This window comes from Delphinus delphis, chromosome 12, assembly GCF_949987515.2.
Source record: "Delphinus delphis chromosome 12, mDelDel1.2, whole genome shotgun sequence".
NCBI lineage: Eukaryota > Metazoa > Chordata > Mammalia > Artiodactyla > Delphinidae > Delphinus > Delphinus delphis.
This window is the reverse complement of record NC_082694.2, coordinates 51020616-51038525: the sequence shown is the minus strand read 5'-3', so window position 1 is coordinate 51038525 and position 17910 is coordinate 51020616. Positions and strand designations below refer to the sequence as shown.

The window sequence follows — 17910 nt, the reverse complement described above, 5'->3', positions numbered from 1 at the left end:
CTACGTGTGTGTAGATTGTTTTTCAAGGACTCTAGGACTAAATATTGTGCAAATGAAGAAAGCACGCAAAACCAAGGGGTAAACAATTGATATCATCTAACTAACAGCACATATGTGGAGCAGCACTGGAGTTTTACACATTGCACTACTCAGTTGTACAAAGGAAATAAAACTTCTTTATCTTTCCATAACTGATCTAATTTCCCCCTCAAATTCCCAACCCATGAGTAGTGAGAGGTGGAAAAGTTTCAAATCATCCGTATCTCCATTTGTTCCATTTAAATAATCTCTTTTGAATGATCCAGAGTTTGCAAAAATGCTCAGTTCTCTCCATTTCCTCTCCCACTCCTTTTTAAAAGACATTTGGGGTAAGTGGGAGCTTATATGACCTCACAGCACCAGGAGAGAGGAGGACTCAGATCCACATGTTTCCTGCTTCCTAGCCTGGCCTCTGGACTGGCCTCATCCAATCTTTTGTTTCTCACTGGCACACATACCTGGAGCCTGAGTTCTCAGACACACTCCTGATTTTAAAAAGCATCTACATACTGGTGTTTTTTTCATCCTGACTCCAGATTGGCTATTCCATCAGGCCTAAGCCCCTTTGTGTTACCTTACTAAGGCAGTTGGGAATTCCTAGATACGCTATATGCCACACACAGGCTATAGAGAAGTGCCTCTGCTCTCCTGCCTTCTCTGAGACCACACCATCATTCTTTCCAGGTTGGATATAGAGAAGCTAAAGTCTGGGCTCCTAGAGGCCTGCAGCCTCTCCAGATCATGCCCTGAGAATGGAGTCACCAAATCCAATTAACCTGGGCTCCCCGATGCCCAGCCAGATGTCTCTACAGTCTCCTGACCTTGAGGTTCAGCCAGGAAGGAGGGCCTAGAACCCCGGCATTGGCATTTGACCATCTCTATCTCCCTCTGGATCTACTGTCTCTCCTTTCCCACACATGTCCATCTTCAGAATGAACAATCCTCACCATAGCCTCCTATCCTGTGGGACACCAGGCCTCATGGATAACAGCTAAAGGAGTATCTTCTCTATTCTGGTCTGAGTTGATATGGGAGCCTCAGTAACTCTAGGATCTATGAGTTACAGAGGATGAAAATAACATTGGTTTAGTACTCTCAAAATATTGTCCCTATTATATATGTATACTTCAAAACAATCAACAAAAACAGAATACAGTAACAATTCTGACCAATGTTCTACCAATAATAAAGTATTTTTATAGTTAAATAAAAATCCTTGGTTCCTCTGCTTACTAAAGTCATGCATACTTATTATAAAACCAACAAAACAACCTAAAATACAGTTCTAAATGTTCAATGAAGGGAGGAGAGTTCCTCAGTTCTGGTTTGGCCAAGGCCCACTGCTCATGGAACAGCACAGCTTACAAGAGGTTTCTCCTTTAGAAGGTGCCGGGGTCTGTTCAGGGGCTAGCAGCATTGTCCTTTCTACGCCACTGGCAATCTTCTCTCTTCCTTTTGAGAGTCAGAGCCCAGCAAGGATATTTTCCCTTGAGTTTGGGGATTATGAGCTAGAGAAAAAGAATATAGCCCAGGGACTGAGCTGAAAGGTGGGATGTGTATGAGGAGTAGGGGAATCACGGATGCAAAATTTGGTATAAAATGTGTGTTTCTGGAACCAACCTGGATTGGATTTCCAACTGAGCTTCTGCCATATCTTTCTTTATGAGCACAAATGCATTCTGGTTTATTTGGGTATGTTCTACCATGTTTGACGATGTTTATAGAATGGGGTGAAGATACAAGTACTGTGGTGCCCCTTCTCAGTTACAATATTCTGGAAGGACAGTGGGCTCCTGGGCCCCAATATAAAATATATACTTTGATAAGCACCATGTGCTTTCACTTCCAATCTCTCATTTGATCCTCCAAACACGCCCATGCCGTAGCTAACTCTATGTAACAAATGAGGGAACAAGAAGGCCCATAAAGGTGAAATGACTGCCCCAAATCTCATAGAAGGTGGAAAGTAGAACTGGGACCACACCATCAAGCCACCAGCCACTGTAGCCGCCCCTGACGGTGCACCCTGAGGGGAATTCAGGATGGAGAAAAACAGGATACTAGCCCTAGATTGTTAAGATGCCTTTCAAAGGAATAATTTCAATGAGCCCAGACTCTTGCACCTTTCCATACATAGAAAAGCACTGAAGTCATTAACTTGAGAAGTCTGTTTTTTTGTGACTAGCAGCAATCTTTTGATATTTGACTACATGTTTTCAGCAAAACTCCTACATAAGCTGGCTCCTTTCTTACCTTTTTGGAACAGTCCTCAGAGCTATCTGAGAAGCTGTCTCCCAGGCTATAGTCCTCTGTAAGGTCCCAGAATAAAACACTCAACTTTTAGGTTGTGCGTTTTTTTTGTTTGTTTGTTGGTTTGTTTTCAGGTGATACCTAGGACGCCTAATTCTCAGTCCAGGTCTCTTTTCTCTACACCGGGTTGACCCCATAAGGCAAATAAGGAAGAGCCAACTCACTTCCCTTCAGTCTCTTTCTGAGGCTGGGTATTCCAGAGCGAAGCTGAGGTTTGCCAGCCTTTGTGCTACTCTGCCCCAAAGCTAGGGAATTAGTGTAGAAATCACAGTGACCAAATATCCAAGTTGGCCTCTTTGCTTGTTCCCTCATCCTCCTTTCCCCACTTGACAGATGACACCGCTGAAACCCAGAGAGGCAAAAAGTGTTGATCAAAGAGGAACTTGAACAGGAGAACAGAAGAGGTTGCAGTACTTAGTCAGTCTGGGAGGTTAGGGTATGATTCGTGCTGGGGTGGGGACAAGTGGAGATAAGGAACAGAACAGCCAGTGACTGAAGACAGGATTCCTGGGCTGTCAGGAATCAAAACCCTGAGGGTCAAAACCCACGCAGTTCCCGGTGGATATTAAGTCAGTACTTTTGCATGTCCCCATCCTAGTCTGCCTTCAGTATCTTCTTTCTCCTCGCTGAGCCCAGGGTTCTATTTCCTCCAAGGAGGAAATCTGCATTATATGTAATATTTGTGATAAAGGCCTTGATAAGCTTTTAACAGCCAAAAAAATGAATTAGTAAATTACCAGAGAGCTTTTTCGATTTCTCTTCAAATCATACTACCACTGCAAATTCTTTTGGGGGAAGTATAAGGGTATATATTAAAATATTTAAAATATCTAGTAAGAGTACACTACTCATAAGTCCATCCCTGGGGACAATTATGAAGTTAATAAGAAAGGAAGAGTGGGTTGTTCACAGCTGAATGAGATCTCTCTCTCTAGTCTATTCTATTCTGGGCCAGCAACATCAGCATCACCTGGGAGCTGGTTAAAAATGCAAATTCCTGGGCCCCAAACCTACTGAATCAGACACTCCAGGGGTGAAGCCCAGCAATCTGTGTTTTAACAAGCCCTCCAAGTGATTCTTATGCTCCCTCGAGTGGTTCTTAGTCTGGACTGTATACAGCAGGTTTCCCCTGCTTTCGGGAAGTAGAACGTTCCTGTGAAACCATTTGAAGCCAAGATGGTGTAAATCAAAAAAGCAATTACCTTAGGATGCATCTTGCTTGCGGATGCACTAAATAAATCAAGATAACGCACAGATACTCACAGGCACAGTTCAGAGCTCTGGCAGCTTGATGCTGAGATGCTGAGTACGGTTCCCGGAGAGGGAGCTGGATGGTGCCACTCTCACTGCTTGGGGTGAAACTCTGCCTCTTTAACTGCTCCCTGCAAAACAAATGCTTGACGTTATTTTAGCTTTTCACCATTTTCTGTAAAAGCGAAAATCCTCCCTGGATTTTTGTTGTTGTTTTTAGCAAAAACAGGTACTAACATAGTCTTTCGTAAAAGTGATGTGGTGGAAAGGGAACTTTCAAAAATTGGGGGATACCTGTATTACCGTCACCTGGCAATATTTAAAAAATCCTCATGTCCAGGCCTTACCCTAGAACATCCAAATTAGAAATTCTGAGAGTGAGACCTAGGCTTCTGCATTTTCCTGCGGTTTCCCTAGTGGTTCCAATGTGCAGACAAGGTTAAGAATCACTGCCACAGAGATTTCTCCAGAAACTGGTAATATCACTTGTGACTGTTTTACTTATTTATTCCACAAATAGTGAGCATCTACTCTCTGCCAGACCCTATACTTCTTACTATACAAAGATGAATAAGTAGATTGGCCTCAAGAGAGACATAGAAACACATATTTCAGTGCAGCAGTGGGAGCTCCAGAGGAAGGGGTGGGTATAATCTTGTCTACTATCTACTCCCTCTTCTATTCTTTGACATCAAACGCTGACAAGAATGTAGAGCCACAAGAACTCTCATTCATTGCTGGTAGGAATGCAAAATGGTACAGGCACTTTGGAAGATAGGGTAAAACTAAACATACTCTCACCATATGATTCAGCAGTCATGCTCCTTGAAATTTACCAAAATGAGTTGAAAACTTATGTCCATGCAAAACTTGCCCACAATTGTTATGGAGGCATTATTCATAATTGCCAAAACTTGAAAGCAAGATGTCCTTTAATATATGAATGGATAAATAAACTGTATGTAGTACATCAATACAATGGAATATTATCCAGTGATAAAAAGAATTGAGCTATTGACATTTCTCTAAGGAAGATATACAAATGGACAGCAAGCATGAAAAGATATTCGACATCATTAATTATTAAGGAAATGCAAATCAAAACTGTAATGAGATATCACCTCACACCCACTAGGATGGTTACTATTTAAAAAAAAAAAAGAACACAGAAAATAACAAGTGTTGGTGAGGTTGTGAAGAAATTGGAACCCTTGTGCACTGTTGGTGAGAATGTAAAATAGTGCAACTGCTATGGAAAGCAGTATGGAAGTTCCTGAAGAAATTAAAAATAAAATTACCATATGATCCAACAGTTACACTTCTAGGTATATACCCCCCAAAATTGAAAGCAAGGTCTCAAAGAAGTATTTGTACACCCATGTTCATAGCAGCATTATTCACAATAGCAAAAAGGGGGAAGCAACTCAATTGTCCATTGATGGATGAATGGATAAACAAAATGTTGTATATATATGCAATGGAGTATTATTCAGTATTCAGTATTATTATTAAAAAGGAAGGAAATTCTAACACATTCTACAACATGCATAAACTTTAAGGACATTATACTAAGTGAAATAAATCAGTCACAGGAAGACAAATACTCTAGGATTCCACTTATATGAGGTACTTAGAGTTGTCAAATTCAAAGAGACAGAAAGTAGAATGATCATTGCTAGAGGCTAGAAAGAGGGGCAAGTGAGTTGTTTAATGGGTACAGAGTTTCAGTTTTGCAAGATGAAAAGAGTTCTGGATATTGATTGCACACCATTGTAAATGTACTTAATGCTACTGAACTGTACACCCAAAAATAGTGAGGATAGTAAATTTTGTGTTTGTGTATTTAACACGGTTTTTAAAACTTAGAAGCAATGTCAGGGCGGTGGATACACTAGGGATCATAAGCCTCTAGGCTTTGTTTAAGAAATAAAAAAGGAAACTGAGATCAGGCTGACAGAAATGTAATTTATTAACCACACCATTTGTTATTTAGGTTTTTTATACCCATAGACCATTTTTGCTGGCTTCTGGGTTTGCCTAGGGTGACAAGAATAAGATCATCCATATCACATTGTCAGCGTTAAAGGAGAAAGCCTTTAGAAAGACCTAAAACACAGAAGCTGATATGGGCCATATAACAAGAAAGGACTTGCACAGATGTCATGGAAGTGGTGAAAGGCCAGAGGACCAAAATTCGAGAGAAAAAATGGATTCTAAACTCTACGGTTAGGGAGTATATCATGATAAGAGAAAGTAGCAAGAACACCCACCTTGGGAAGGGAGAAGTTATTAGCCAGCTCTGGGATACATTCCCAGGATTTACTCATTCCTTTGTATTACTTTTGAACAACTTATGAATCAGCCATAATACTTAGTTGAAGTAAAATATAACCAACAACAGCAAAAACAAAAAGATCTGTAAACTTGAGAACCAGAGGGGGACATAATGAAAATAGAAGAAGTGGTTATAAAATAATATGACTAGTCTTCCCCCTACTCCCTGAAACCCTCATAAAGATATTAAAATGTTACACACCCAAATGAACATTTGTCCTTTTTTAAAGAAGTCAATCTGAACTTCTTGGAAGCATTTGCCACTCATTCCAAAGATTCTGCCCTTGTGTCTAGCACTTTGGGGAACTCATGTACTGGCATTTGCTTTTGACTGCTTTCAATGGTGGCAAACCATCCCTTGGGGGGGTCAAGCTTGAGTTTTATAACTGTGCTGCTATTGTGCGTCAGCAACGTAGTCAGATGAACTACATTTCCCAGAACATCCTTCCATGTACACAGCTGGCTTAGGGTTTGTTGTGAGAGAATTTGCAGGTTGGTATAGGGTATAAGGTGTCACTGCAGCTTGCACACACTGTTTTTGATCCAGGGGCCTCCCCTTGTGGGCCTGGTGCTGCAGCAAGGCTCAGAGGAACTGCCACTGCATTGCCTGCTCCAGCTTCTCTGACTCCAGGGTCAGATACCAGACACAGGTGCAGCTTTGGGGCAGAGCTTCTTCTGTGGGTCATGCTCATAATCAGTGATGGCGGTAGTGACAGACCCATGTGGAGTCCTGTTTGTCTTCCTTCTCCCACTCTTCATATTATATTTTATTCCCAGCTGATGATATAAAGAGACCTCGGACCCATTCCAGATGCAGTGTCAACACGCATCTTCACCAGCTCCCACACTGTGTAAAGTCTAATCCATAGAATAAATCCCTTGTTCTGTATCACTCATAGTGCCTCTGCTTTTCTGATTGAACATTTACAGTTACATATAAAAGTCATTTGGAGTCAAGTCTGAAAAATAAGGTAGATGAACAAGCTAAGTAAATATTATTTGGGGCCAAAAATTCAGGGTCACAATAAAGAACAATTCTATTTCTTTTACAGTGCATAAAATGGATTTGACGCCCATTCCCAAAGATGAGTTCCAAAATGATTTCACATGAAGATTATTTGGAGGGATAATATTCATTTGGACACACTTTGCAATGTTTATTTTAATCTCCTCTTTTATTTGCTTATAGTCACTCTCCCCTATATCCTGTTTTTCAGAGGACAACGTGACACACAGTAAATGATGGCAGGCGGAACGCAACCAAGTAACAGATTGCGTAGTGTTGGCTTGGAATGTTGTAGAATCTTAGGGAGAAAAGAAGAGTCTGGAGAGTCAGCGAACGTTTCAGAGACCAGGTGAGATGTGATTGAAACAAGGAATGGACTTTTAGACAGGAGATCAGCAGAAGCCAAAGTACGGAGGTGATGTGGAACAGGGAGATGGAGTGACAGTCTATCTTGAGGGATGTGAATTCAGGGAGTAAAGTTTGTCAGTCTCCTTCTCACTGACACAACCAAAATCAAACTTTTTCCTGAAATATGATCTCCTCCATATCTGAGCTCTGCTCATTCTTCAGTCTCATTTCCCCTCCCCCATCCCTAACTTGCCTTCTATATTAAGGAACTTGAAGTGCTCCAATATTCATTTGTTCATTCAGCAAACAACAAAATCCCTACTATGTGCCAGGCACTGTGCTAGAAGGTAAGGGTACAGGCCTTCATAAAACTTATTATCTAATGGGAGAGGTTAAGTAGGTAAATAGGCAATTATAACGCAGCATGACAGCGTTATGGAGCAAATAGGGGGTGAGGGTCTAGGAAGGCTTCCACAGAAGAGACTTTAAACCTGAGACCTGAATGATGAGTTAGAGTTAACCACACTAAGAAGCGGGTAGGGAGATCTTACGAAGAAGAATGATGGGACAATGGGAGCAGCCCGTGCAAAGGCACCAAAGACTGAGAGAGTGTGTACTTTGGAGGAATTGAAAGTAGTTTCCTATGATTGGAGGCTGAGAATGGAGAGAGCCAAGGCTGCAGAGCAAGCAGGGGGCAAGTCACGCAGGGCCTTGTAAACGATGTTAGAGTCTAGGATTTAACCCTAGGAAAATGGGGACATGGGAAGCAAGGAATAGTGCATCCCATTTTTGTTTTAGAGAGATCATTCTGGCTGTAAAGCAGAGAGTGGTTTGGGGTTGGTGGGGAGAATGAAGGCAATGCTGGAATTAGATGACCAAGATGCAGAGAGAGAATGACCTCAACTAACCTAGAGGCAGTGGAAACAGGATTCCAGCCCCTACCCTGAAGATGTGGATTCAGCAGGCTGAGGGTGGGGTCCAGGCTCATAATTTGCGGGGCCCAGTGCAAAATGAAAATACAGGCCCCTTTGTTTAAAAAGCAGGAAACGTGTTTTTTCTTGCTTCTATGGTCTCTCTTTCTATCTGTCATTGTGTTTTTTTAGTTGTTATTTAATGTTTCAGTCCCTTAGGCATGGGGATACTTTCTGGGCAGGTACAGATCTCATAATGCCCCAAGTGCCGGGCCCAACACCTGAAAAGTGCTTAATATCGTTAGTCACCAGGATTATGCAAATAGGCTAAAATTTAAAAGAAGACACACAGATGGCCAACAAGCACATAAAAAGCACAACAAGCACATGCTCAACATTGCTAATGATTAGAGAAATGCAGCTCAGAACTACGATGAGGTATCACCTCACACCCGTCAGAATGGCCATCATCAAAAAGTCTACAATTAATAAGTGCTGGAGAGGATGTGGAGAGAAAGGAACCCTCCTATACCGTTGGTGGGAATGTCAGTTGGTGCAGCCACTATGGAGAATAGTATGGAGGTTTCTTACAAAACTAAAAATAGAGGAAGAAGATGTGAGGATGCAAGTGGAGGCTGGAGCGATGCAAGGTCAGGAACCAAGGAATGTGGGAAACCTCTAGAAGCTGGAAAAGGCTCTGAAATGGACTCTCCCCTAGAACCTCCAAAAGAACAAGCCTTCGACTTTCATTGTGCAAGACACATTTTGGACTCTGACCTCCAGAACTCTGCTGTAGACTCCTTACCCTGCATGTGTGATGAAATGCTGTGAGGTCGGCCATAAACCTTCAAGAACTAAGGCTCCCACCCAGGTGGAGGACAGAATGATGATGTTGACCCTCCTGACTTCAATCAACTAAGGCTTGGACTCTGTCGACCTTTGCCCCAATTCTATGCTGAATTCTCCTCTGCTCAAGCACCCTCATGAATATGCATGTACTGTTAGCTTAAAACGTCCCCAGTTTTGCTTTTCAGGGAGACACTGCTTTGGGAAAATCCCTAGTGTTCTCCTTACTTGCTGCAAGCAATAATAAATCCTTCCTTCTCCTCCCCTCCCTGCAAAAAAAAAAGAAACTAAACTAAACTAAAAATAGAGCTATCATATGATCCAACAATGCCACTCTTGGGTATATATCCAGAACAGATAAAACTCTAATTTGAAAAGATACATGCACCTCAATGTTCACTGCAGCACTATTTACAATAGCCAAGACATGGAAGCAAGCTAAGTGTCCATCAACAGATGAATGGATAAAGAAGATATGGTGTATATATATACAATGGAATATTAATCAGCCAACAAAAGGAATGAAATAATGCCATTTGCAGCAACATGGATGGACCTAGAGATTATCATACTAAGTGAAGTAAGTCAGACAGAGAAAGATAAATATCATATGATATCACTTATATGTGGAATCTTAAAAATGATACAAATGAAATTTTCTACAAAACAGAAATAGAATCACAGACATAGAAAACAAACTTATGGTTACAAAAGGGAAAAGTGAGGGTAAATTAAGAGTTTGGGGGCCTTCCCTGGTGGTGAAGTGGTTAAAAATATGCCTGCCAATGCAGGGGACACGAGTTCGAGCCCTGGTCCAGGAAGATCCCACATGCCGTGGAGCAACTAAGCCAGTGAGCCACAACTACTAAGCCTGTGCTCTGGAGCCCGTGAGTCACAACTACTGGGCCCGCGCGCCACAACTACTGAAGCTCATGCACCTAGAGCCCATGCTCCACAGCAAGAGAAGCCACCGCAATGAGAAGCCCGCGCACCACAACCAAGAATAGCCCCCACTAGCTGCAACTAGAGAAAACCTGTGTGCCGCAACGAAAACCTAACACAGCCATAAATAAATAAATAAACAAACGAATAAATAAATAAAGTTATTACTGTTTAAAAAGAAAAAAGAGTGTGGGATTAACAGATACACACTACTATACATAAAATAGATGAACAACAAGGACCTACTATATAGCACAGGGAACTATGTTCAATACCTTATAATAGCCTGTAATTAAAAATAATCTGAAAAAGAATATATATCTATATCTATATAAATCACTTTTCTGTACACCTTAAGCTAACACAACATTGTAAATTAACTATACTTCAATTAAAAACAAAAGACTAACCATACCAAGTGTTGCCAAGGATGTATTTAGAGTGTAAATGGGCTCAGTCATTTTGGGAACATTGACAGTAACTACTAAACTTAAACCTCCCTTATGACTCAGCAATTCAACTCTGTTCAACTGTGCGTGCTCATCAACAGAGATGTATATGAATATTCATAGATCTTTATTCACAATAACTGAAACCCAGATGTTTTCTATGGCCTGGAGATGACCACCAGTCCATCTTTGATCTAAAAACTCAATTCTATACCTTCAAGAAAAAGTGGACAATGGGGAAAATTATGGGGACCCTTCATAAAATGTCTATTCCATACAGGGTACTTCAGGCAAGGATGGGGCTGCTTACTGGCTGGTAAGATTTTTTAAGGTTCCACGTTGTCCTCCACAGGCCAACAGGCTCACAGACTTGGCCTTGACTTCCTCCCTGGACTGGACTTTTCTTCTGAATTTTTCAGATCAAGTGAAATAACAAATTGTCACCACCAGACCTAGAATGCTCACTCCTTTTAGGAGTGGGGAGTTGGTCCCAGCCAGTTATGAAGTCTGGGTAGAGAATGTGAATGTTTCCTTTGAGAAGCAATATTAGCCTTAGGTTTGCTTCCAGCATGTGTTTTGGGTTTTCTCCCAGAGGTTTCAGTGAGGAATCACATGTCTCAGAGGTGAAAGTAAAAAAAACATTTGAGTCTTAAAAATCACACTGGGTTGGAAACTATGTAGTTAGCTTTTTGTGCTAAAAACAATTTTTTAAAAAAATTTCAAGTGTTTTTGTTTTTTCTCTCATTAAAAAAGTATGTGGCTTTATATACACATACACACTGAGGGGCGGTGTGGGGAGGTGTTCAGAACAAGATGTTTCTCATTCCATTTGTTTCAAGCAATAACTCAAAAGGCTCTGGAGAAAATAAACCATACATAAATAGTAGAAAACAGACTGCATCTTGTTGCTATGGCAACGCCCTACTTATATCACATTAAGCTGATTCATGTCTTTTCTCACCTCACTGTTAATAAATTATAGTAGCTGATGAGAATTAAGCTGGCTGGAAGAGTTGGCATGGGCAAGTTGCATATTAATTTGTCATCCAATCCTGGATATCCCTTAATCTTTTTTTTTTGAGGAGAAAGCTACCTTTTATCTAACAATATATTTTTAAAAATTATTTTTATTGTCTTTTTTTTCTCTAAAAACTATGTCAACAGGAGTTTCAGGTTTAGATAATGGTTGCTTCCTGGCTGTTCCAGTAAGGCTTATGACTCTTGTGGAAGGAGAAAATGCACATGCGCAACAGAGCTGGGAAAGTTCCCTTGTTTCTTTTCCTGCTCCTTAACCCTTTTCACTTCTCTGTGCTTTTAGGGGCTTTAAACAAGCCTCTTCTCTTTTCAGCTGCCTTAATTCATACACATCCCCACATCCACACACACCCCAAGAGTAACAAAGTTAAAAGACAAAAAACTAGGTTGATAGATAACAAAACAGGGGAAATATTGGCAACACACATAACAGGTAATGGACTAATTTCATTAATATGCCAAAAAATAAAACAACAAACAAACCATAAATTAAATTAAACAGGAAACCAAACCATAACAACAAATGAATGGACAACCCACTAGAAAATGAGCAAAGGATATGAAAATCAGTTCATTGCAAAAGAGATGCCAACAAATATCTAAAAATCTGCTCAATTTCAATCATTATTAGAAAATTAAAATAGCAAAGATGTGCAAATTTTCCTCCATGTTAGATAAGGGAATATTGAAAAGCTCCATGATTTGACAATGGATATGATGGGGGGGAAACAAACCCTTTTAGACACTGTTTATAGTAGTATAATTTGGCATAACTTTCATGGAAATAAATGTAGCTGTACTTATCACAATTTTAAATGCATGTACTCTTTAACCCAGAAGTCCCACTTCAATGAATTTATTTATAAATATACTTGCATAAGTGATTATAATGTTTTTACAACATTCATTGCAACACTGATTGTACTAGCAAACAAAAACAACAAAAAGTCCCAACCTAGACAGGACTTAAATGCCCATCAATAGATGACTGGTTAATAAAATTGATTCATTCATCCTACCAGCTGTTTAAAAAGGGAAGAATTTGCAGCTACAAATTGCCAAGTTTTTGAACTGTGTTTATAATATGATCCCATTATGTTAAAATATATAGATGTATATATATATATATATATATATATATATATATATATATATATGCTCCTATATACACAAATTGAGAAAATTTAACTTTCATTTTCCACTCTTTTGCACTGTTTCAATTATTTTTAAACATGAAGATATATTACCTTTATGATAAAAAGTCTTTAAGCAGCATGTACACACACATACACACACACACACACACACACACACACTTGTGTGTACATATACATTTTCATATATATGTCATCTTTTTGTCACCATGAAGAGTTAGAAGATATATAAGATAGTTTTGCCCACAGTATAGCTGGGAAGACATAAAATTAATAAAAAATACAAAGAATACCACACAATGGAATTGATCATGTGCCAGTGGTATTCTAGGAAGTAAGAGAAGGAAAGTTACTATGACTGCAGTTAAGCATAGAAGATAGAGGCATGAGCATTTGGCAGCATCTGGGTACAAGACACTCCAAGATGTCACAAAGAGGAGTGTTCGCTACAGAGAAGAGTGGTGCTGGGTCAGCCTTACAGATGAATCACCCTCTGCAAGTCTCCTCTTTGGCTATAAGTGGTATAAGACTGTGATGAAAATTATACCTGTCCTGCCTTTGGAAACTCCCTGCCTGCTGGCTGTAAAAAAGCACTGCTGGCTGGTTTCTGTTAGGAAACGTCCAAGGTCCTGTAGACAGAGAGAAATTGTTTCATAATTAGTGTTGACCTGTGCATCAGTCGGTCAGGAACCCAAACTTTGTGTGGTGTTGATCCCTACTATTTGGACCTACTGCTTGAAACTCTGCATTAGTGGGAAATCCCTTTGGTTACTTTTACCTTTCTGGAGAAGCTAAGAATAATGATTAGGAGCATCGACTGCAGAACTGAACTGGATATAAATCCTGGGTGCATCAACTACTAGCTGTGTGTCCTTGGGAAAATCACCTAAACTCTCTGTGTCATGGGTTTCTATTTTGTCAAATGGGACTAATTATAGTTATCAACAATCTCATAGAGTTGTTTGAGGATCAAATGGCTGAATCACATACAAAGCAGGAAGAATAGTCTCTGGACACACAGTAGTTATTCACAATATTACTCACTCTCACTAGAGACAACAAGAATATCCTAACAACAAGTTTCCAGAGAGAAAAAAAAAAAATCTCACACAACACATAGGGAATAAGAAAATAATGACAGTGATAAGAAAATAATGTATAAGTAGTAACATTGGAAGTCAGAAGAAAAGGAATGATGCCCACAAAATTAATTTCCACTTAGAATGTCATGCCCTGGCAAATCGAGCCTGAGGACATGATAAAGATAGTTTCAGACATGCAAAGTCCCAAACTTTTTACTCTCAAGTGGTCTTTCTCAGGAAGCTGCTGGTATATATGTTTCATCAAAAAGAGGGACTAAATCAAAAAGGAAGTTGTGGAAACCTGAAGCAGAGGACCCAGGGCAGGAAAGCAGTAAAGGAATTCCCAGGTTGAGAGCTGTGCTGCAGGCCAGGAGGACACCAGAGTAGACCGCAGGAGAGACATGGAAAGGAGGTTATCTAACAGGTTTGACTGTGTGGGAAATTGTACTGAAAGGCCCTCTTCAGAGGTATTGGGGGATATTGGAAGACCTAGCAGTAGGTTCAGGGAAAAGGAAGCAAATGAAAAGATAGGCAATGAATAAAGACAAGAAAATCAAAGTATCTTGCAAGAAAGGAAATGTAATAAGAGTATGCCACTCAGCTCAGCAGTGTGCAAGATTTATTTAACACAAAAATGAGTATGGATTCTTTAAAAAAAGATATATTAGAGAATGGGGAAAAGAGTAGAAAGTGTTTGAAAGTTAAAATATTCAGCTACCATAATAGGAAAACAGTGGATTATACATAACTCGACAAAACTAGAGAGAGTAGTATATGTTCATTATTTGGAAACATGGTGACAAATGACAGAAGATATATCAAGTGGATGCCTTTAGGGTTGGGACAGGAGGGGCAGTCAAGGCAGTGACTGGTGTTTTCTTTATTATATTACTGTGAGTACCATTTGAGTTTATAAGTTTACATAAATTTTTAAGTATTCTGCAAATCTAAGGTTTTGACACTTCCAAAATGACAATGTTTCAACTTTAGTTCAGTGTCTATGAGGCCATAAGAAACTGATGTCTTAAAATCAGTGGATATGTTTAAAGATTCTGTTCTAACAAAAAGAGACAAGTAGAGGAAATGTAAGTCTTTTATTATCATTAATTTTCATCTAACTTTCTAGATTTAGCCTTCAAGAGGTTCATTAATGCCTCAAAACTTTATCATCTTATATTCTTATTTTATTTAAAATCTGTTTAAGGGCACAGTAAGATGGGAAGTTTACATAACTGTGACACTAAAACCAGGATATTGGGAGAAAAAAGAAGCCATAGCTCAAACTCACATAAGATATAGATATAAAAATCCTAACTCATTACAACAAATTAAATGTAATAAGAGTATGTTAAAGAGATAAATATATTTTGAGCAATTAGCATTATTCCCAGAATGTAAAGTTGGCTAAAAATTAGGAAATTTATAACTCAACATCAAAAAACACACAACCCGATTAAAAAATGGACAGAAGACCTTAAGAAACATTTTTCCAAAGAAGATGTACAGATGGTCAATGAAACGGTGTTCATGAAAAAGAGGCACATGAAAATATGCTCAACGTTGTTAAGCATCAGAGAAATGCAAATTAAAACTGCAATGAGATATCACCTCACACCTGTCAGAATGGCTATCATCAAAAAAACACAAATAACAAGTGTTTGCAGGAATGTGGAGAAAAGGGAACCCTCATACACTGTTGGTGGGAATGTAAATTGGTGCAGCTACTGAGGAAAACAGTATGGAGGTTTCTTAAAAAACTAAAAATAGGGCTTTCCTGGTGGTGCAGTGGTTGAGAGTCCGCCTGTCGACTTAGGGGACACGGGTTCGTGCCCCAGTCCGGGAAGATCCCACATGCCGCGGAGCAGCTAGGCCCGTGAGCCATGGCCGCTGAGCCTGCACTCCGCAATGGGAGAGGCCACAACAGTGAGAGGCCCGCGTACCAAAAAAAAAAAAAAACCTAAAAATAGAACTACCATATGACCCAGCAATTCTACTCCTGGGTATACATCCTCAAAAAACAAAAACACTAATTCAAAAAGATACATGCACTCCAATGTTCATAGCAGCATTATTTACAGTTGCCAAGATATGGAAGCAACCTAAATGTCCATCAACAGATGAATGGATAAAGAAGATGTGGCATATATACACAATGGATTACTACTCAGCCATAAAAAAAAGAATTAATTTTGCCATTTGCAACAACGTGGATGGATTTGAGGGTATTATGCTTAGTGAAATAAGTCAAACAGAGAAACACAAATACTGTATGATATCACTTATATGTGGAACCTAAAAAATAAAACAAACTAGTGAATATAACAAAAAAGAAACAGACTCATAGATAAAGAAAACAAACTTGTGGTTACCAGTGGGGAGAGGGAAGTAGGGAGGGGCAAGAAAGGGGTAGGGGATTAAGAGGTAGAAACTACTATACTATGTATAAAATAAATAAACTACAAGGACATATAGTACAACACAGGGAATATAGCCAATATTTTATAGTAACTATAAATGGAGCATAACCTTTAAAAATTGTGAATCCCTATGTTGTACACCTGAAACTTATATAATACTGTACACCAAGTATACCTCAATTTTAAAAAATTAAGAAATTCACTATATTAATAGACTACATGAGAAAAACGATGTGATCCTTATAAGTACAGAAAAGAAGTTTGATAAAATTTAACATCTATTATTAATCAAAACTCAAACTAGAACTGCATGGAACTTAACTTGAGAAGGGACATTTTTCAAAAACTAATAGCAAATATCTTGCTTTTTGGTGAACTACAAGTGACATTCCCCAACTTCTTGGGAAAGCCCATTAAGATCAGGAACAAGACCAGGAAGATAACAGATGTTATTTAACATTATTCTGAAGGCCCATGTCAAAATAATAACATAAGAAGAGGAAGCAGGAGGTTCAATTATAGAAAAGACAGATATAAAATTGTCATTACTTGCTGCTGATATGATCATCTATTGAGAAAATATGAAAGAATTAACTGAAAAACCTAGGATTAATAGGAAAGTTTAATAAAAAGTCAGATTACTAGATAGCTATCCCCCCATCAACTTTCACATATGCCAAACATGACCAATTAGAAAATGTAATGAAAAAAATTGCATTCATAATACTATAATAGAAATAGCATCAAATACTATAATAGTATCAAATAGCATCAAATACTATAATAATAATAATAATAGCATCAAATACTATAGCATCAAATAATATAATAGCATCAAATACTATATAATAGCATCAAATACTATAATAGCATCAAATACTATAAACTACCTATGAATAAATGGAAATTCAAAATATGATTCCCCATTAAAAAATTTCACAGAAAATGGGGCAAAATGTAAACAATTGGTAAAGGTATATCTTATACCATTCTTGCAAATTTTCTGTACTTTAGAAACCACATCAAAATAAAAAGTTACCCCCAAATTCAAGAGAAGTGAAAAAGAAAATGGACAATGTTGAAAGGGAAATGAGTAATCTGAACACATAAATAGAGACACTATCTCACAGCCTTAAGGAAAATTATCAAAAAAAAAAAGAGGAGGGGGAAGTTAGGAGTAAAAAGGTGATCCATGGAAGGCATATCTGAAAGTCCCAAAATGGGAATCATAGAAGTTCAAGATTTAAGAAAAAGAATAGATGGAAAAGATGTAATTATGAAAGAGGAAATAGAAAAAAAAATTTCCTGGACTACAGCAAGTTTTCAGATTGAAAAGGCTCACAAAGTAATAGGCAGAATTCAGGAAAAAAGAAACAAACCTGACCACATCCTAGTGAAATGTCTAAACCCCAGGGATTAAAAGGAAATCTCAACAAGCTTTCAGGCAGAGATGTGGTGCCTAAATGAAAAGATAATCAGGCCAGGTTCAGATTCTCATCTGCATTACTTGACTCTATATATAGTGAAACAACATATACAGACATTTGAAAGAAAGGACCACAAGTCAAGATTCCTATTCTGAGCCTATTCCTATTCCTATTATCATTATATATGAAAGTAACAACAGACATTTTTCGGACAAACAATGGCACAGAAAATATACAGACATATGCTCTTTCTAAAGAAATTGCTTGGGAAGTACTCCAACCAAATAAAAGTTAAATTCAGAACAAAGATCTCAAAATGGGGAAGGGGGAGGGAGAGAATAAAAGAAGTGAAAAATTAA

General features: G+C 38.8%; 1 long non-coding RNA gene across 2 annotated transcripts in view; it reads right to left on the bottom strand.

The window, feature by feature from the left end:
• The window catches only part of LOC132434921 (uncharacterized), a 321045-nt gene that overhangs the window by 166950 nt on the left and 136185 nt on the right, over positions 1 to 17910 (bottom strand). For both annotated transcript variants that reach the window (XR_009521452.1, XR_009521453.1), the window contains exons 5-6: positions 13173 to 13254; positions 3613 to 3731 (exon numbers count right to left, since the gene is read on the bottom strand). This is a non-coding gene — a long non-coding RNA (uncharacterized lncRNA). The remainder of the gene's footprint in view (positions 1 to 3612; positions 3732 to 13172; positions 13255 to 17910) is intronic.